The sequence below is a fragment of the Myotis daubentonii genome, chromosome 4 (genome assembly GCF_963259705.1).
Source record: "Myotis daubentonii chromosome 4, mMyoDau2.1, whole genome shotgun sequence".
Classification (NCBI taxonomy): domain Eukaryota; kingdom Metazoa; phylum Chordata; class Mammalia; order Chiroptera; family Vespertilionidae; genus Myotis; species Myotis daubentonii.
In genome coordinates, this window is record NC_081843.1 from 59860222 (window position 1) to 59878008 (window position 17787).

At 37.5% G+C, this 17787-nt stretch overlaps 1 pseudogene; it reads left to right on the forward strand.

Moving 5' to 3' along the window:
- Positions 1-6394: 6394 nt before the first annotated feature.
- On the forward strand, positions 6395-17532 carry LOC132233846 (cytochrome b-c1 complex subunit 7-like; annotated as a pseudogene).
- The last annotated feature ends 255 nt before the right edge of the window (positions 17533-17787 follow it).

Sequence of the window (17787 nt, forward strand, 5' to 3'; positions counted from 1 at the left end):
TCACTGTGGAACCTGGAGCCTTAGTTCTCCCGTGGGAAAACCTTCTCTGTTTTCTGTGGAATCTTTTTTTTTGAAACCAAGGCAAAAATGGTTGATATTTCATAATGAATTATTAATTTTTAAGCTACAAATCTCTTGCTTCTTCAATTTCAAAACAAGAATTTCAGAAATGCTTAGCTTCACAGCCATGCTTACTTAAAAAATGTCTATTAAAGAGTATTCTTAAGTATACTTTTATTGGGGGAAAACTTTTCTTCAAACAATAGTGGTCAAAAATATTTGAGCTTGTCTAATTCTATTGCTTTCATTTATATCAATCTGTACCCCCCTCCCTACACACATACACACACACACACACACTCACTCACTCACTCACTCACACACACACTATGCCATTGATAAATGCTCAAAACGTTTATATTTCTAATTAAGCCCTGGGTGTTCCATTTGTAAAAAGATGTGCCTAATTTTTCCTCCCAAAATTCTTTATCTTGTTCAATGCTTCCCAAAATTTTCTCTTATCTCATTTTAATCTTTCTTTTTTTTCCCCTCATATCAACCAAAATAAACCAAAGATGGGGATAGAAAGGGAACAAGAAATCACTTTTTAGTAAAATTGACTTAGCATTTCTCTATTGACTGCAAAGAAACCTTCTGATGACACAATGTATACTTACACCATCTTCTGAATTTCCACGTAAAGGTGATAGGAACTTCAGCTTTTAAAATGTTCAGCTAATGTATACATCCAGCTCTCCAGTTGTCAAAGTCATAGTTTTCTTACTTTTGATGTTTCTGTTTCTCCTTTTGTAAATTGGGAAGTCAACTCAATTATCTAGCAGCATATGGATCTGATTTCTAGTTTTCTTATTTCGGTTTTCTTGCATGTTCTGTTGAAATTCTTACCTAGTTTCAGATTGATGCCCAATTTAATAATTCTTTTATTTACTCATATTGTCAGAGAATTATTATTCTAATTACACTATTTTTTCTTTTTTAAAAAATATATTTTTATTGATTTCAGAGAGGAAGGGAGAGAGAGATAGAAACATCAATGATGAGAGAGAATCATCGACTGGCTACCTCCTACATGCTCCACATGGGGTATTGCGCCCATAAGCTGGGCATGTGCCCCAACTGGGTATTGAACTGGGACCTCCTGTTTCATAGGTTGATACTCAACTACTGAGCCACACCACCTGAGCCAAAATACACTATTTTAACTATTAGTAATACTATTTAAAAATAATACTAAGAGAAAATGTTACTTTCTTTTTTTGTTTTATAGAATCAGTGTTTAAGTTGAGTAAAAACATAAAGGATCTAAGATCTACTTCTACTTTAAAAATAGTGAGAAATTTTTTGGCTTTCTTTCCCTCTGTACGAAGATGTAAGACAGCTGTCTTGAACCATCAGATCACATGATGGTTAAGGTAAATAATTCTGGTAAATTGTAAATTTTAAAAATGATACCTATGGATAGATAGCTAATAACAAGGATAATTAAATATTCTTTAGCAAATGAAAATTATTACATTCCATCAGCAATGAAAGCCTGATTTTCTAGAGAGACCCTGCAATTATAAAGTATTTCTACACATGTACATAATAAAATAGGTGAATGAATGCATATTAAATTAATAAAGTTAACATGAAAAAAATATGTGCTAAAAATGAAAATAGATAACAATCTCCTTGAAGTGCCAGGAGAAAAGCTCTTGTTTTGTCTGCTTGCTACTAGAAAAGCTCTTGTCATGATACTTTTAGGCATTCAGGACAGTATAAAATAGTAGAACATGAAACATCAGAAGAGAAGAATAAATAAAATGTTAAGAAAGAAATCCCCAAAGTTTCCCTATTGTATTTGTTGATTATTTCAATTGTAGTCATTTTACACACACACACACACACACACACACACACACACACACACACACACATCTTTTCTAGATCGGTGCCATAAGTTTTAAAAGGCAAAATATGCATCCCTAAAATAGTCATTTTTTTACATTACATTTGCTCTATAAAAATAAACTTCAAGAAAGTGGAAAAGAACTTCTTTAGAGAGGTAAATAACTGTAAAGTTACTCTTCTGTGAGACAATTTATAGTTTCTCTTGGAGGCAAAATCTCTTTCCTCATAGTCATCTGTATACACAGTGTAAAGAACATTATTAAAACATGACAGAATGCAATGCAATACATCCACCACCATCTTTAAAATTCCATGAAATCTAAGATATTTGGGAAGTTGGATACCCTCAATTCTAATAGTCAATAGTACCAATTAAGAGTTTAAATAATAAAAAACAAAGTGTATTATAATATATAGGTGATGTATGTTTTTACCTTACCAGTATTAGATAAAATTCTAAGGAGATATATTTTAACTCATTTTAATAAATTGAAACAATAATGGGACCAAAGAAATCAGTGTCCAGATAATCACAAGTACAAAAATAATACGTATTCTCCTTTTTCTTATCCTCTCATGTTTCATCACCCTATCATTTCAAATTGTCCAAGCCACATACAGAGGCTCAGGTAATGTTTATGCCAGAAGCAAGGTCAGATTCAAGCCTGAGAATGCACCCAGAATGAAAACAGTGCATGTTCATCAGAAGTTTGAATGAAACAAATCCAGCTGAATTTGAGAGTAGGACTTGTTTCAAAAGAGTAATATAGCATAAGCATAGGAAAGTATTCTCAGAGGTCAGGCTCTTGATGTTGAATTGTTAATGTGCTCTTCAGCTGTCCCAGTTGGGACTGTCCATCAACAAAGAATGCGAAGAATGCATGACTAGTGCAGGGCTCTATGTGAAATAGATGAAGTTTCCTTTTCCCTTGTCCCCTGTGGGGGGGCCCCTTGAGGGACATGGGGGTGCATGCCTCTCAGGCCCCCTGGTAAGCAATCATCATCCAGGATACTTACTCCTTGTGACAGAATCTGATATTGACCCATTCTCAAGTACAAATTCTTTGTTTTAGTTCTTTCATTAGCAAATTTTTGAGCACCCACTAATGAGCTTGGCAATCTTCTAAGTTCTGGGGATACTGTAAACCAGGGGTCCTCAAACTTTTTAAACAGGGGGCAGTCCACTGTCCCTCAGACCATTGGAGGGCCGGACTATAGTTTAAAAAAAAACTATGAACAAATTCCTATGCACACTGAACATATCTTATTTTGAAGTAAAAAAACAAAACGGGAACAAATACAATATTTGTATTTGCATGTGGCCCATGGGCCGTAGTTTGAGGACCCCTGCAGTGTAAACAATCAGACAAAGACTTTTAAGAATGCACATTCTGGTGGTGGGAGAATCAACAGGTCAATAAACAAAATAACTGTAATAATGCTACAAAGTTTAAGATGAGAAGAAACACCATTACTGGGAAGGACTTTCCAAGGTATGCTAAGGCCTGTGGAATGGAGAAAAGGTTGCAGGTAGAGGTCAAGGTTTCAAGGTATTGTCAACAGTTCAGAAAAAAAAAGAAATAAAATCAATGATCACTGAAGCAATAATTGGTAAAAATTAATTTGCATAAATTTTTAGAAGACAGTTGGCAAACCAAGAACACTCAAACAAAAACGGAGAACTAACGAGGCTCAGAGGTATATTGTTTTTAAGCAGCTTATATAGTATGATGGCAGTGACTGTTTATTCTTTACAGTGATTGGTTCAATATTAGAATTTTCTTAAATGAAGTAGAATTGGTTAGTGGTTTACCTTATGTCAATTTTGGGGAACAATTTAAATTTCAGCTTATGCTTTTCAGAGGCATAAGAAATGATCCAGGTCAGGTTAGCTTCCCTTGTCTTGCAAAATAAGCTAAATTAAGCTTTGTTTGTACGACTAAACTGTTTTTTCTGTTCAGGGAATTTTCAAGTCTGGTTTTCATTTATGTTTGTTTTTTAACAGTACTAACAGTATTTGAGTGTTCAAGGAACTGAAAAAACTGTGGTAAAAAGCACCTGCTGGGTGCATTTGTAGCAATCTAAGGCAGTTCTTTAATTCCCAGTTGGCATTTGAATGAAGGAGACTTCTTGGTTGTTTCCAAACCTCAGAAAGGCAAGAAAAGGAAGTAGCATGTATTTAATTACTATCAGGAGTGACACCTGGTGTCCAGCTCAGAGAAGGGCGGGGGTGGGGGAAGGAGTGGGGATGGGGATCTAACTTCACTCTCACAACTTTTCCCTGAAGCACAGATTATTCTCTTTTTATAGAGGATGAAATTTAGGTTGAAAGATTTAAAAACTTGCTCAAGGATACATAAGAAATGGTTGGTACAGGATTTGAACTGGAAATCCTGTTTTTGATTGGAAAGTCCAGTTGTTTCTTAGTCTTCATTGCTCTATTTTATTTATTGGAAAATTCTGGCATTAAAATGCACAGAGATTCATCATACAGGTTTTGAGCCACTCATAAATAAAATGAGTGTGATTAATAAGAGAATTGAAAATGAACTGGTTGGAAAAAAATTAAGAATTATTTTTAGAGATTTTAAATTAAATCTGTGATCCTCTTCTAGCCTAATTAAGACTTTCTTCTCAATGGTACAGAGAGCTGAAGTATCTTATTTCATCAAGTTACTATCTGCCACTCTCTACAGCTCTTGTCAAGACTTGAATGGCCATTCTTGGCTTGATGAAATGCCCAGTAGCCTATGGCATGATCATGGGAGTACAGGTTTTAATACATACTCCATCAATGGGAGGCCTCCAAGTTTCTAATGAATTCACAAGCAGAATTATCTTATGGACATACTCTTGCCTATTTCACAACTTAGATTGTGCAATTTCCTTATTTAGAGCTGTGTGCCTATGGTAATGCATAAGTGGTGTCCATGGTGCCAGGTGCACAGTAATAGTAGTGGTTTCCTACCCCTTTCAGAGCTGGGAAAGAGAACTGGGAGTAATGATGTGGAAAAAGTCCAATAGAATCATAATGGAAAATAGTACAGATCATCAGTGCACAGCCTGATTACTGCACTAATAATTACTTTAAATAGATAGCCACTGTTTCATCCAGTCAGTCAGTTAGCTATTTGGCCAATCAACCTTTCAACAAATATTTATTGAATTACCTACTATGTGCCAATACTCTTCTAGGCACTAGAGATATATCAATGGAAGGGAAAGGAGTTAGGAACTAAGAAATATGTCTATGAATAAAAATAAAAATCTTTCTCCCTCCTACAGGGAGAGACAGACAATAAACATAGACATGAGGATATTCAGTATATTAAAAGGAATAAAGTGCTCTGCGAAAGGTAGAGCAAGATAGTGAGATGTGGAATGCTGGTTTGTATGTACAATTTTTAAAAATATATATTTTATTGATTTTTTTACAGAGAGGAAGGGAGAGGAATAGAGAGTTAGAAACATCGATGAGAGAGAAACATCCATCAGCTGCCTCCTGCACACCCCCTACTAGGGATGTGCCCACAACCAAGGCACATGCCCTTGACTGGAATCGAACTGGGACCCCTGAGTCTGCAGGCCGACGCTCTATCCACTGAGCCAAACCGGTCAGGGCAAGTGTGTACAATTTTTAAAATGTCACACTGAGAAGGTGACATTTGAGCAAACACTTGGAGGAGTTGACTGAGTGATCTATGTAGCTATCTGAAGGAGGGCAGTTGAAGGCAGAAGCCACAGCCAATACAAAGATTCTGAGGTGGGAGCATGGCTGGCATATTCAAGAAAGACGAAAGAGGCCAGTTTGGTCAGAACAGAGTAACTAGGGGAGAGTGGTAGGTTATGTATAAGTTTAGAGACATTATGGTGTTCCTGATCACAGAGAACTCTGAGGCCATTGTAAGGATTCTGACTGAATTTGGGAACCTTTGGAGAATTTTGAGCAGAGGAATTGACAGGGACTGAATTTTAGGAGTTCACTCATGTTGCTTGTTGAGAATATACTACAGCCAGGCAAGGGTGGAAACTGAGAATCCAGTGGGATGGTTGTATTAACAATCTATGTAAGAGATTACAGTGGCTCAGACCAATGATAGTAGCATTGGCTTAGATTCTGGATATATTTTGAAATTTAAATCAAAAGGTTTCCTTGATAGATCAGATGGGGATATTTGGGAGGAGAAGAGATAAAGGTCACTCGAAGGCTTTTGGCCTGAGCCACCATCTAGATGGATTGCCATCTATTGAGCTAAGCGTTAAAATGGGTTTTTGGTATGTGAAAGACAAAATGCAACAGACAATTAAGGAGATGATTTTATTCAGTCTGTTGCAATAGGGAACAAGTTCATTAATGAGGACCATCTCAAAGAAAAAGAAGGGACCTTGGGAAGGAGGCAGGTTGGCAGGGGAGTCATCAGGTCGTCTTATGGGAGTCCTAGGAAGGGAAGGAGAGAGCTCTTACCCGAGCCGTTGAGGAATGGCGAAGGTGAGTTATCTTGGAGTATATGAGGGCAAGTTGGTCCTTTGCGGCTAGCCATTTCTTTAATGGGAACAGAGGGCTCCCATAAAGCTAAACCGTGTCTAGAGGGAAAAGCAAGAATTTAGTGTTGGACTTAATAGGCTTAAGTTTGGATTTATTTCTATTAAACTTCCTAGGGAAAATCCCTTCAACATTCCCTTGCCTGATATCAAGATGTTTGCTGTATCCTGCCCCAAATTCTCACATTGTATGTAAAAATATATGACTTGAAGAATCAATTTCATTTATTTGCAGATGAAGTTTGGATTGTTTTCTTTTTTCTTATATTAATATTTTTGTTTTTAACATCATTTATATTACTACATGATCTATTTTTAATAACACAGAGCCAGGTTTTCCTTCCTCTGACATTTCAGATAGTCCATGTCTCCATGATAGGATTGAGGATTCATGAAAGACTGCTGGGTGTGGGCCATGATTGATTTTATATGCACACCTATCTGTATGTATCATTCTTCTTTAGGCATGAAGAAGTCCAGTGAATTAGAAAAGCCATACCTTTCTTTAGTAAATTTGCCTAAAACTATAATCCTAGATATCATTATTTTCTGAATTATGCATATGAGGAAATTTAGAAGGTGAGATACCTTATCAAGTCTTTTTTTTTTTTTTTTTTTTTGTGGACAGAAGAAAGTTGAAGAAGTGGGATTTAAACCCAGGTCTATAACTCTGAAGTCTCAACCATTACACCTCATACTTTCCATTTATACTAGGAGCCCAGTGCATGAATTCATGCACCTTGAAAGGAACTGTGGGCCCTGAGGCTGCTGTGGGCACAGGGGTGGATCTTGGCCCATCCTCCATGCTCCCACCCAGCCCCTCCTGCTGTGGCCCCAGTCCCCAGGAGTGGCAGCCCTGCTCTCGCCACCACTGCTCCCACACACTGATAGTGCTGGCCCCGTTTGCACCCACTGATGGCGCAGAGCAATTGGGGCTCGTACCTGCAGCAGGTGCGAGCAGCGGCTGCTGCCCCAATCACCCCTCAGGAGCCGGGAGAGGTGGAGAAGCCCTCAGGGGCAATCAAGGCTAGCAGCCGCCACTCACACCCACTGACAGCGCTGAGCGATCAGGGCCAGTGCCTGGCGTCAGCAGTTGGTGCAAGCAGGGCTGGTGCCAGCAGCAGGTGTGAGCGCCGGGCAGGACTGCAGTGTGCAGGAACAAAGAATTTTCAGTAACCACCAGAGGCTCACCCCAATATAGCGACCAGCACTCCGCCTTGGTCTGGCGCCCCCACTCACCTGCTCCACCATCCTGCAGTGGCTGATGGCCACCATGTTCCGTGCTCTAATGCCTGTCATGTTCTGCACGCACCCCCTGGTGACCGATTGTTCGATTGTTCTGTTGTTCGGTCTATTTGCATATTAGGATTTTATATGTGTAGATATTATACAAGAGTTCCATTGCTAGGACTGAACAGCAAGCCCTGAGCAACAGATGAATGGATTACTCTGACACATGTTTCTGTGAAAGAGAGGGTTAAGGGGTTGCTTGGCTATAGCAACCAAACAGCCTCATTAGCCTGCCTTCTTAGGCTTTTATTGTAACAACAGCTTGAACTAAAATTAACTATTAGATACTATCAGCAGGGTAAGTATCCTTGAGAAAGCATATGCTTCTATAAGATTGTTTCTAAAGACAAAATATAGAGATTCCAGTAAAACCCCTGGGGGCTCAGACTTGTTTGGAAAAATCAAGGCAGGGGCTGCCACCTTCGGCAAGGTCCCCAAGAGGCCCCTGAACTTTCGGAGAATCCTCCTTACAGACTTTCTAACCAAGTCCCGTGCTTTCCCACATTCCATCATTTTTACTTTGCCCTCTTTTGTTTCCCTGTAACTTTTGCAGTGAAGGGATTTCTTTCTTAACCTTTTATTTATTCTTCTCTTCTGAATGATGTAGTTTGTCTCTTTTATTACATAACTAGAGGCCCGGTGCACAAAAATTTGTGCACTCGGGGGGGTCCCTCAGCCTGGCCTGTGCCCTCTTGCAGTCTGGGACCTCTTGGGGGATGTTCACCTGCTGGCTTAGGCCTGCTCCCCGGGGGATTGGGCCTAAGCTGGCAGTCAGACATCCCTCTGGCAGCCCAGGAGCCCTTGGGGGATGTCCACTTGCCAGTGGGGAGCAGGCCTAAGCTGCAGTCAGACATCCTTAGTACTGCTAAGAGGCGGGAGAGGCTCCCACCACCACCACTGTACTGGCAGCCATCAGCCTGGCTTGTGACTGAGCAGAGCTCCCCCTGTGGGAGCACACTGACCACCAGAGGGCAGCTCCTGCATTGAGCGTCTGGCCCCTGGTGGTCAGTGTGTGTCATAGTGACCAGTCATTCCCAGTTGTTCTGTTGTTAGGGTCAATTTGCATATTACCCTTTTATTATATAGGATACTGCTAGAATGAACTTCATTTGATACTAAATGAAAACAATAAAATGAAATTCACTCAATTGTGTTAAATACTATGTTTAATGAATAAAATGTATTATAAAATTTTTGTATTAGTACCACATTATTGACACCTTTCATTTCTTTTCATGCTCTTTGGTGTTCTGTTCTCATTAGCATTTTACAGTACTTATTGTTTTCTATGTGAAAACTTCACATTTTTCCATTATTGAATGAGCAATTTTTATTGTTTTTAACTCACTTTCCCAACTTCTCAAGCTTATATTTTATTTTAATCCTAATTTTCAAAAACATTGTAATTCTCCTAATGATTTATAAATTTGATATAATATTAAAACCTTCACTCCAAACTTTTAATAAAAAAGTTGAATGACACTGGCTTGTAAAGGACTTCTGTAGCATTATAACTAGTATTTTCTTCTAATCAGGATATCTTACACTTTTAATTTAATTTCTTGGCTTGATTTTTTTTCCCCAAATGGCATTTTTTTAATAAAGCAATGTTGTCTGACCAATAATTTAATTTTAGTTTCTCCCATCTCTTTTCACAGAAGAAATTACACACACTTAGTATTGGCTTGAGTAATAATTCCTAGGTAGAGCTATTTTGGTTACAGGTGCTTTTGGTCATTTTGCCTTCCCAGCTGCCAAAATTCTAATTGCCCCCCAGGGTTGCCTGCAAGAGCTCACTCACTTTGAAAAAATAACACTGTGTGCACCTGCATTACTAATAACCTGGTGGCTCCAGGAATGCAGTTCCAGCCATGGATCCTGGAGCTGGTCAATACTGAATAATTCAGCAAATTAGTCAATGAAGAAATTATGAAGCTGGTTCCATGCTATAGCTAAATCTTTGAGAAAAAGACAATTCAAAATTTAGTATATCATTGAATCCATTGCCCAAATCTTGATATGTCCTTTGACTTTTCTATACTTCTTTGCATGGCACTCCATGTTAACTCACTGATTTCCTTAAATTGTCAAGACTGATGTCAAGCAAGATGTCAATCAAATCCCCTTTCCCAATGTGAAACTTCAGTTTCTGTTTGGGTTTCTGCCAGAATAGACTTATTATGAGTAAGTCCTCAAGTCAATCTTTTTCTTCTGTTTCTTAAAAATAACTCAATAAAATGGAGCTTGAAAGAAGAATTTTCTTTCCTTTCTTTTTTTTTTTGTTACCCTTAAAAGAATGTTTCTAATCAGGATAATTAAAAAATAAAGTAATCTGACATTTTAAATGGAAAAGGAGAAAGAAACCTGTTATGTACCTTTTATTACTGTCCTTTGTTCTGATAGAACACTTGGAGCTTTCTAATCATCCACCCTCCCATGTCTGGTTTGACAAGAATACAGTTTGCATCTTCATACTATAATTTAGAGCCGTAAGAATACATGCTATTTTGAAGTGAGTTGTGCCACAATTGTTTTAGGATTAAAAAAAAATACTTTTGATTATATCAGAACTGCATGAATTCTTAAATGATTCAGAGAAGAGTGCTATGTTTGGTAGTTTTTAATGTCTACATTATAGACAATTAATAATATATTACTTTTTAGTTCCTTGACATCAACAAAAATTTTATGTATTGAATAAACAAGTATTTATATAGGGAAAATAAAGACTTTCTGGTTTAATATCTTAAATACTTACCATCAAACTACTTAAATAATCATTTCTCAAATGATACATATAAACAGGAAATAAATAATATCACATCAGAAATATATGTAACTGATGAAGTGTAATATATCTGTCAACTTGTTAGTAAGTAGATAAACTTGAAGGAAAATTTTTTTTTTCCAGAAAAATGCTATTGAGAAATGCTTGGTGCTGGAAGAGCAATTCATTTTATTTTCTCTACACAGTACTCAACTCTCCTCACTTTAGTAGCATATATTTTTTATTAGTTTATGTTATAGGGAAGATAAGAATCTTGCAGGGCCCAAGAATCTGAATTTATTTAAATAAAAAAAGACAAGTAAAGAAGATAATTACAGGTTACGGTAGGTAGCAGGAAGATACCTACTAAGTACTGTAGGCTTTTGTTCCAGAAAGGTACTCGGATAGGGAAGGCACCTTATCTGAGTTGAGACATGAGAGTTGAAGCTTCACCCATGGAAAAAAGCCAAGGGAAAAGCACTACAGGCAGAAAGAATAGAGGGTGAATTCACTCTAATAAGAAAACTCTCAGTGATCAGAGAACAGAGAGGGTCAATGGTGGCTGGAGAGGGTGAGAAATGAGAGGAGCAAAGGATAGGAGTTGAGGTGGGAGATGTATGCAGCACCAGATCTTGTGGGGACTTGGTAAAAGACTTAGATTTCTTTCCAAATGCAAGTGACAGGCATCACAGTGATAAAATCTGATTTATGTTTTAAAAGATCATTCTGGCTGCCTAAACATTACAAATTCCTGTAACCATTTCTAACAAGAATGATTTGCATTGCTTCCCTGAATCCCAGCCCCTCTAAACATGCTCTAGTTTTTCTACATTCTTCCCCAGAAGGCAGCCCAGAGTGGTGTTTTGAGTGTGATCTCATCATTTTATAAGAAAGTGAAATAATGACCTCTCTTACCTGGGATGGTCTTCTTCTATTAATGTAGCTGAAGATTAAGATTTCCTGCAAGGTTGGAAATCACATGAAGAAGCCTGTTAGAAATGAAAGTGAGTAAACTCTAAGTGCTTAAAACGGTGGTTCTTCACCTTGCCTGCCCATTAGAGTCACCTGGTGAGCTTTGAAAAAATCCCTGAAGTCCAGACAACAGCCCAGACCAGTAAGCTCAGAATCTTTGGAGGTAGGCTTTTAAATATCCCCAGGTGCTTTCACTAGGTTACCCAAAGCAGAAAACCATGGCAGAATGGCAAGCCCTGTGTTTCCAAAACTTTAAGGTGCAGACGATCATCTAAGGATCTTATTAAAATGAATATTCTGATTCCTTGGGTCTGGGGCAGGGCCCAAGAATCTGAATTTCTTAATAGCTTCCAGGTAAACCAGATACCTCTGCTTCTGGTTTAAGAACCAGGAGGGATTAGTCTCCAAATCTGAATCACATGTGCCAGAATTACCTGGAAAGCTTGTTAAACACATGTTGCTGGACTCCACCCTCAGAGATTCTGATTCAGTAGATCGAAGGTGAGGCCCGAGAATGTGCATTTCTAACAACCTCTCAGAGTTTGCTGATGTTGCCGGTCCAGGGACCACACTTTGAGATCCACGGGGCTCTCCAATGAGGAGACAACACATGAACTGTAGTCTCTGATGTTTGCAGCACAGACTTTCTAATTTTGACTTTCATTACCCAGAAAGCTTTTCATCTCTTTTTATTGTCCCCTGAATTTCATCTAGGCACACTGTTATGTATATACTCCACAGGAAAGTGCTACTGTGAGTTCTCTCTTTCTCGTTTAATGTGACTTTAATGAGGACAGGGATCATATTCCCAGTGTCTAGAGCAGTGCCCAGGACAAAGTAAGGAGTAAATGATGACTCATTGAATGAATGAAAAATGAAGGAAAAGAGAAGACTTTAGATATCATAATAGTTATTTTCAAGTATTTAAAGAACTGTAACTGGAAAGGAGTTTAGATTGGAATGGCCTCAGGGGCTATCACTAAAATCAAAAGGGGAACATAGATAAGAACTTCATAAAATTGAAAGGAGCCATAGGCAGTAACAGGAAGAAGCAACTTGTCATAAGTGGATAGGTACAAGATTTAGCTGGCTGGCATTTGGCAGAGTTGGCAGGGAGTGGACTTGAGCATTTGAAGGCATTTGGTTTTAATGGTCACTAACGTCCTATTCAATCTCATGACTCTAAGAGAATGAAAATGGAGGAGGGCTGCTAAGGACAGGTGCACTGTCAATAATGAGAAGAAAGAGCAGACAGACATACAGCAATGGAGGACAGAAACATTTTAAAAGGTAGGCACAAGACGGGAAAAGAACAATGGAGCCTGCTTTTCTGTATGTGTGTGTTACAGCAAACAGCCCTACACTCATCAGTAGGTCTTAAGGTCACCATTGTATCATTGCACAATATCACAATTAATATTTTTATAGTAACATTCATATTTTTCATTCTGAAAAGTGTGACATATTCACTGTCATTTTTTATTTTTGGAAAAATATTGTAAATGTTGCATATTTATTTTAATGGCTTTTGAGTATACATTATGTAAGTAATCATTTATAAAACCAATTGTATATGAATATCCTTATAGTAAAATCTTTATGTACCTTTATGATAAGGTAAATTCCAATAATAAAAATATTAGTTTATAGGGTTTTCAGGTATTTCAGGCTTTAATAATTGTTATTTTTAATGATAAATGAGTCATTAATATTTTTTGTTTCAGGAGTCAGGCAAGTAAGTGATTTAGAAATATCCATTCACCAAGGGTTCCATAGTCAAGGGTTCCATAACTATACCCTTTGTCTAAATGTGTTTACATGGATTCATATCGAATGAATGGAAATGTAATTAATACTGTAGATAATCTACATATAATCTCATTGGCCTTATTGGCACTGTTCATGCCATCAGTGGAAATGCATTGATATAATTAAACTTAAGTCTTTCCTAGTAATGAGAAAGAGATTAGTGGGCTAAGAGATTTCACTCATTGACCTGTAGAGTATCCATGTATTGAACAGATATTTCAACCTGCACTTCATTTGATATTTAGATTTATTCCTGAGGTTTCCAATTAGCATAATTCATCAGAAGGGTTGAGTGGAAATTCCATAGGAAGGCCTGGGGCCTTAAGTAACTAGTGAGAGAATTGTACCAACTAAATATCAAGTAATTTCTATAAGGTAGCTCTACCTCACTTTGGGTATTCAGCTGGGTTTTTTTGTTGTTGTTTCTATATGCTGTGTTATCATAAAATGTTTATCAATGAGCTCAATGCTTACAGCTAATTTGGGCAATTAACTACTGGAATGGTTGATGGAGGCCCTAACAGAGAATTAGAATTTGACTAATCAATGTGTTCACAGCAGTTCAGTTATAGTTTACCCTTGCTACCACCATTTATATTGTTAGAACTTTGGAGGAGGACTTCTTAACTAATTAACATTAAGAAGTCCTCTGGGTCATGATGGAATCATCAGTGGTCTCTCTTAGTCCTCAAATCTTCGGTTACATTTAATTATCTGTATTCTTCATTCCATCTATTCAGTCCTTTGCAAAATTTATTTTTACTTATGTCATCTCCTAAACTTGGCCTTTTTTTTTTTTTTAACCTCCTGTAACTATAGTTCTATACCACATTCTCATTACCTTTTTTTTTTTTTTTTTTTTTTTTACTTCTCTAAGGAACATGGTGGTGTGAAGTCAAGATATGATGAAGGGGGATTAAGCACTGAAAATTCTTCAGAGATGGTGTAGCTGAAGGGCACAAAGAATAAAATGCATAATGTTCACTGTCAAATAGCTTATTTTCCTGAACTATGACTCTGTCCTGTTTCCATAGCCCCAAAACTTCAGTCCATACACTAAACTTGTCAGTGGCTAGTGTGAGATTTTTGTGTTTATTATCGTTTTTAATGGAAATGGGATGGTGAGGCAGTCCATAGCCTGAATGAAATAATCAGAACTGGTAGAATGAGACAGAGTGATGAAGAAAACATACAATCCTTGGGTATTTGTAGCAATCCCAAGCAGGGCTTCAGATTTCTAGAGGGATTTGAGCCTATGATATTAATTAGGAGACCCCAAGTTAACAAGTGGTTACAAAATAAGGTGGGGGTGGGAGAAAAAATGAGCTAAGCTCTTGTTTAAGTGGGAGGAGGTAAAAGATCAACTTTAGGCATCTGTGGAATCATACTGACATGCAGCTTGAGGGTATACCCATTGTCTGATCATCTGTAGACTAATTCTGACTAAAGTATTTACAGTAGTTTCTCATTATTCACAGAAGTGGTATTCTTTAAAGTTGCCTTAAACACTGAGTTAATGAATGCTGAACTAGGGGAAAGCAGGATGAGATCTCTGTGGGCCTCTGGTCACAACATTGATCAGTGTTGTGATTGGTGAATATATAACCTTCTTTTATGTGTGTTTCTGTTTAAAGATACCTTATTTAATGTATAATGTTGATTCATTAACACTGAACTCATGGCCACCAGTACTAAAACTCATGTCTGATGGAAGCTTATCTAACATGTATATTTTCTCTGTATGTCACATCAAGCCTTCTTGTACTTAGGAACACTAGATAGAACATTATTACTTCACTTGAGGGCTATTTTAAACAGCAAAAAAATAACCAACAAAAAGCACAAAATGTGGCACTAAATAGACCACAAAAGGGACACTTGTTTATAATAGGAGTGGAGACAAGAAGGCAGAATGTCTCCTTGTTCCACCTCAGCTGGGAATGTGGCCATTGGATGACTCAAATTTCTTGCTGCTCGGTGCAGGTCTGTGAATGACTGTGAGAGTGCGGCAAATGTTAATTTGGGGGGTTACAAAAATTTTAGCATGTAGATGAATTTTCAAGTATGGAATCCATAAATAATGAGGACTGACGGCATCAGTATGTGCCTAGGACTTGGCAGCCAGAGTAACATCTTCAATTCCATTTCTAATACTACAAATGAAAAATTAGAATATGATCTTTAATTATACACTTCTACTTAAAACATGGTTAGAGAAAAAAGACTAGCAACTCGGCTTCTTTTAGAGGTTTTGCTTTCATGCAAAATGTACATCTACTTCAGAAAATTGATGGAACAAATTTCAAAAAAAATGTAAAGCTCAGTAGTTTATAGCTCCATGAGTTCTTTCTGAGTAAAAATTGTAGAAAGATTTGGAGTAATTTGATCCATTAAAATCAATTTCACTCTATATTTCCAAAAGCCCCAATTGCTTTTTAAATCTGAGCACTTAAAACATCTATGAAACTACAGTAACTACTAACAGAGTACATAAAATTTGCAATTATTAAAGATTCTTCCTTCATACCCTCAATTTCAAAGTAAGTCAAACAGTTACCTAACTCAACAATTCAGACTACATTGAATGGAACAAAATATAAATTATATTAAAAAACAATTTAGAGACATTAGTGATAAAAAAGATAATTTTAGGTATCTTTAGAAAAAGAATTATATTTTTTCAAACTTTGGCAACCACAGTCTATCAACTGTTTTGGCATCTCCATCACTCCTTCCCTTTTATCATTCTTGGGCAACCATGATTCATCCAATAAATATTATTTACATCAGGTAAGACTTATTTTAAAAAAAATATGTGGTATCAGTAGGGTAAGCTGCACAGAAGGATGTAATGAGGCCTCTTTATACACTGTCAGCAAAAGAGTAAGCACAAGACAATTGGATAGTGACTGCATTTTAATGAAGCGCCTTGGTCCTGTGCATGGGCAGCTGTCTGAGTGTGGTAGTAAATAGAAGAACTTTTGCCCGGCCGATGTGGCTCAATGGTTGAGCATCAACCTATGAACCAGGAGGTCGTGGTTCAATTCCCCCATGCCTGGTTGGGGCTCCATCGCCAGGGTGGGACGTGCAGGAGGCAGCCAATCAATGATTCTCTCTCATCATTGATGTTTCTATCTCTCTCTCCCTCTCCCTTCCTCTCTGAAATCAATAAAAACATGTCTTAAAAAATAGAAGAGCCCTAACAGGTTTCGCTCAGTGGATAGAGCGTTGGCCTGCAGATTCAAGGGTCCCAGGTTTGATTCCAGTCAAGGGCATGTACCTTGGTTGCAGGTACATTCCCAATAGGGGGTGTGCAGGAGGTAGCTGATCGATGTTTCTCTCTCATTGATGTTTCCAACTCTCTATCCCTCCCCTTTCCTCTCTGTAAAAATAAATAAAATATATTAAAAAAATAGAAGAATTTTTAATCTGACTAAAGCTTTAAAAAACTCAGGTTTATAAGCACCTAATGAGTGATCAGCATTTCTCTACCAGGGATGTGGAAGGAAATAACCTGATGGAATGACTGGTGTCTTTCCCTTAGTGGGTACTAGCTCACTCTGTAGGGTTTGTGCCTTCTTTTGTCTAATGGAGTCATGATCTCTTGCTTGGTCTTTCTTTTTTCCAAGGAATGGATGTCTTTAATTTTATGGTTCCAGGATTAGAAAAACACTCTGTGATATAATATAGATAATATAGCTACATTAACTAGACCATTTGGGAGCTTGATTTTATAAATGTGGCCTCCTTAGCACTAAGCTTGACCTGAATAAACTCAATGCAGCGCCTAATGCTCTTGTCTGCACATGGTCAAAAGTATAAGCAATAAATATTCGTTGACATAAATTGAAGTGAATACAATATATGTATTAAAACAAAACAAATTATTTGGAAACACTTTAATCTCAGGTCAAAATGGTGAGCCATTGCAGCAGCCCTGTGGCTGGAGAGTGTCCAAAAATGGTATTACAATGCTGCAAGGCCCAATACACTGGGGTAGATGTGCGATAATACCATGGATGTGGAAGACGATGTAAAGGAAGCTGTGAGAAAGTTTCCTGAGAACCTGTATAATGACAGGGTGTTTAGCATTAAGAGAGCACTGGGCCTTTCCAAGAGGCAGCAGATCTTGCCTGAAGAGCAGTGGACAAAATATGAGGAGGATAAATTCTACTTTGGACCATATCTGAAAGAGTTTAGTCCAGAACAAAAAGAAAGAAGAGTGGGCAAAGAAATAATCAAGTAATCAAAATATGCGGATGCAGCTGCCCTCAGTATTCTAATGATGTACAATTTAGAACCACCTGAGCTACAAATATATTACTTTAAATGCCCATTATTATGAAGCTATTTTTTGTTGTTGTTTATTTGCTGCTCTTTGGATTATTAGATACTAGACTGGGTGACCAATGAAGCGTTAGCTATGTGAACGGGTTAGACACTAGTTTATTTTAGTTTATTTAGGACTTTTTCTTCTTTTTAAAAGATATATA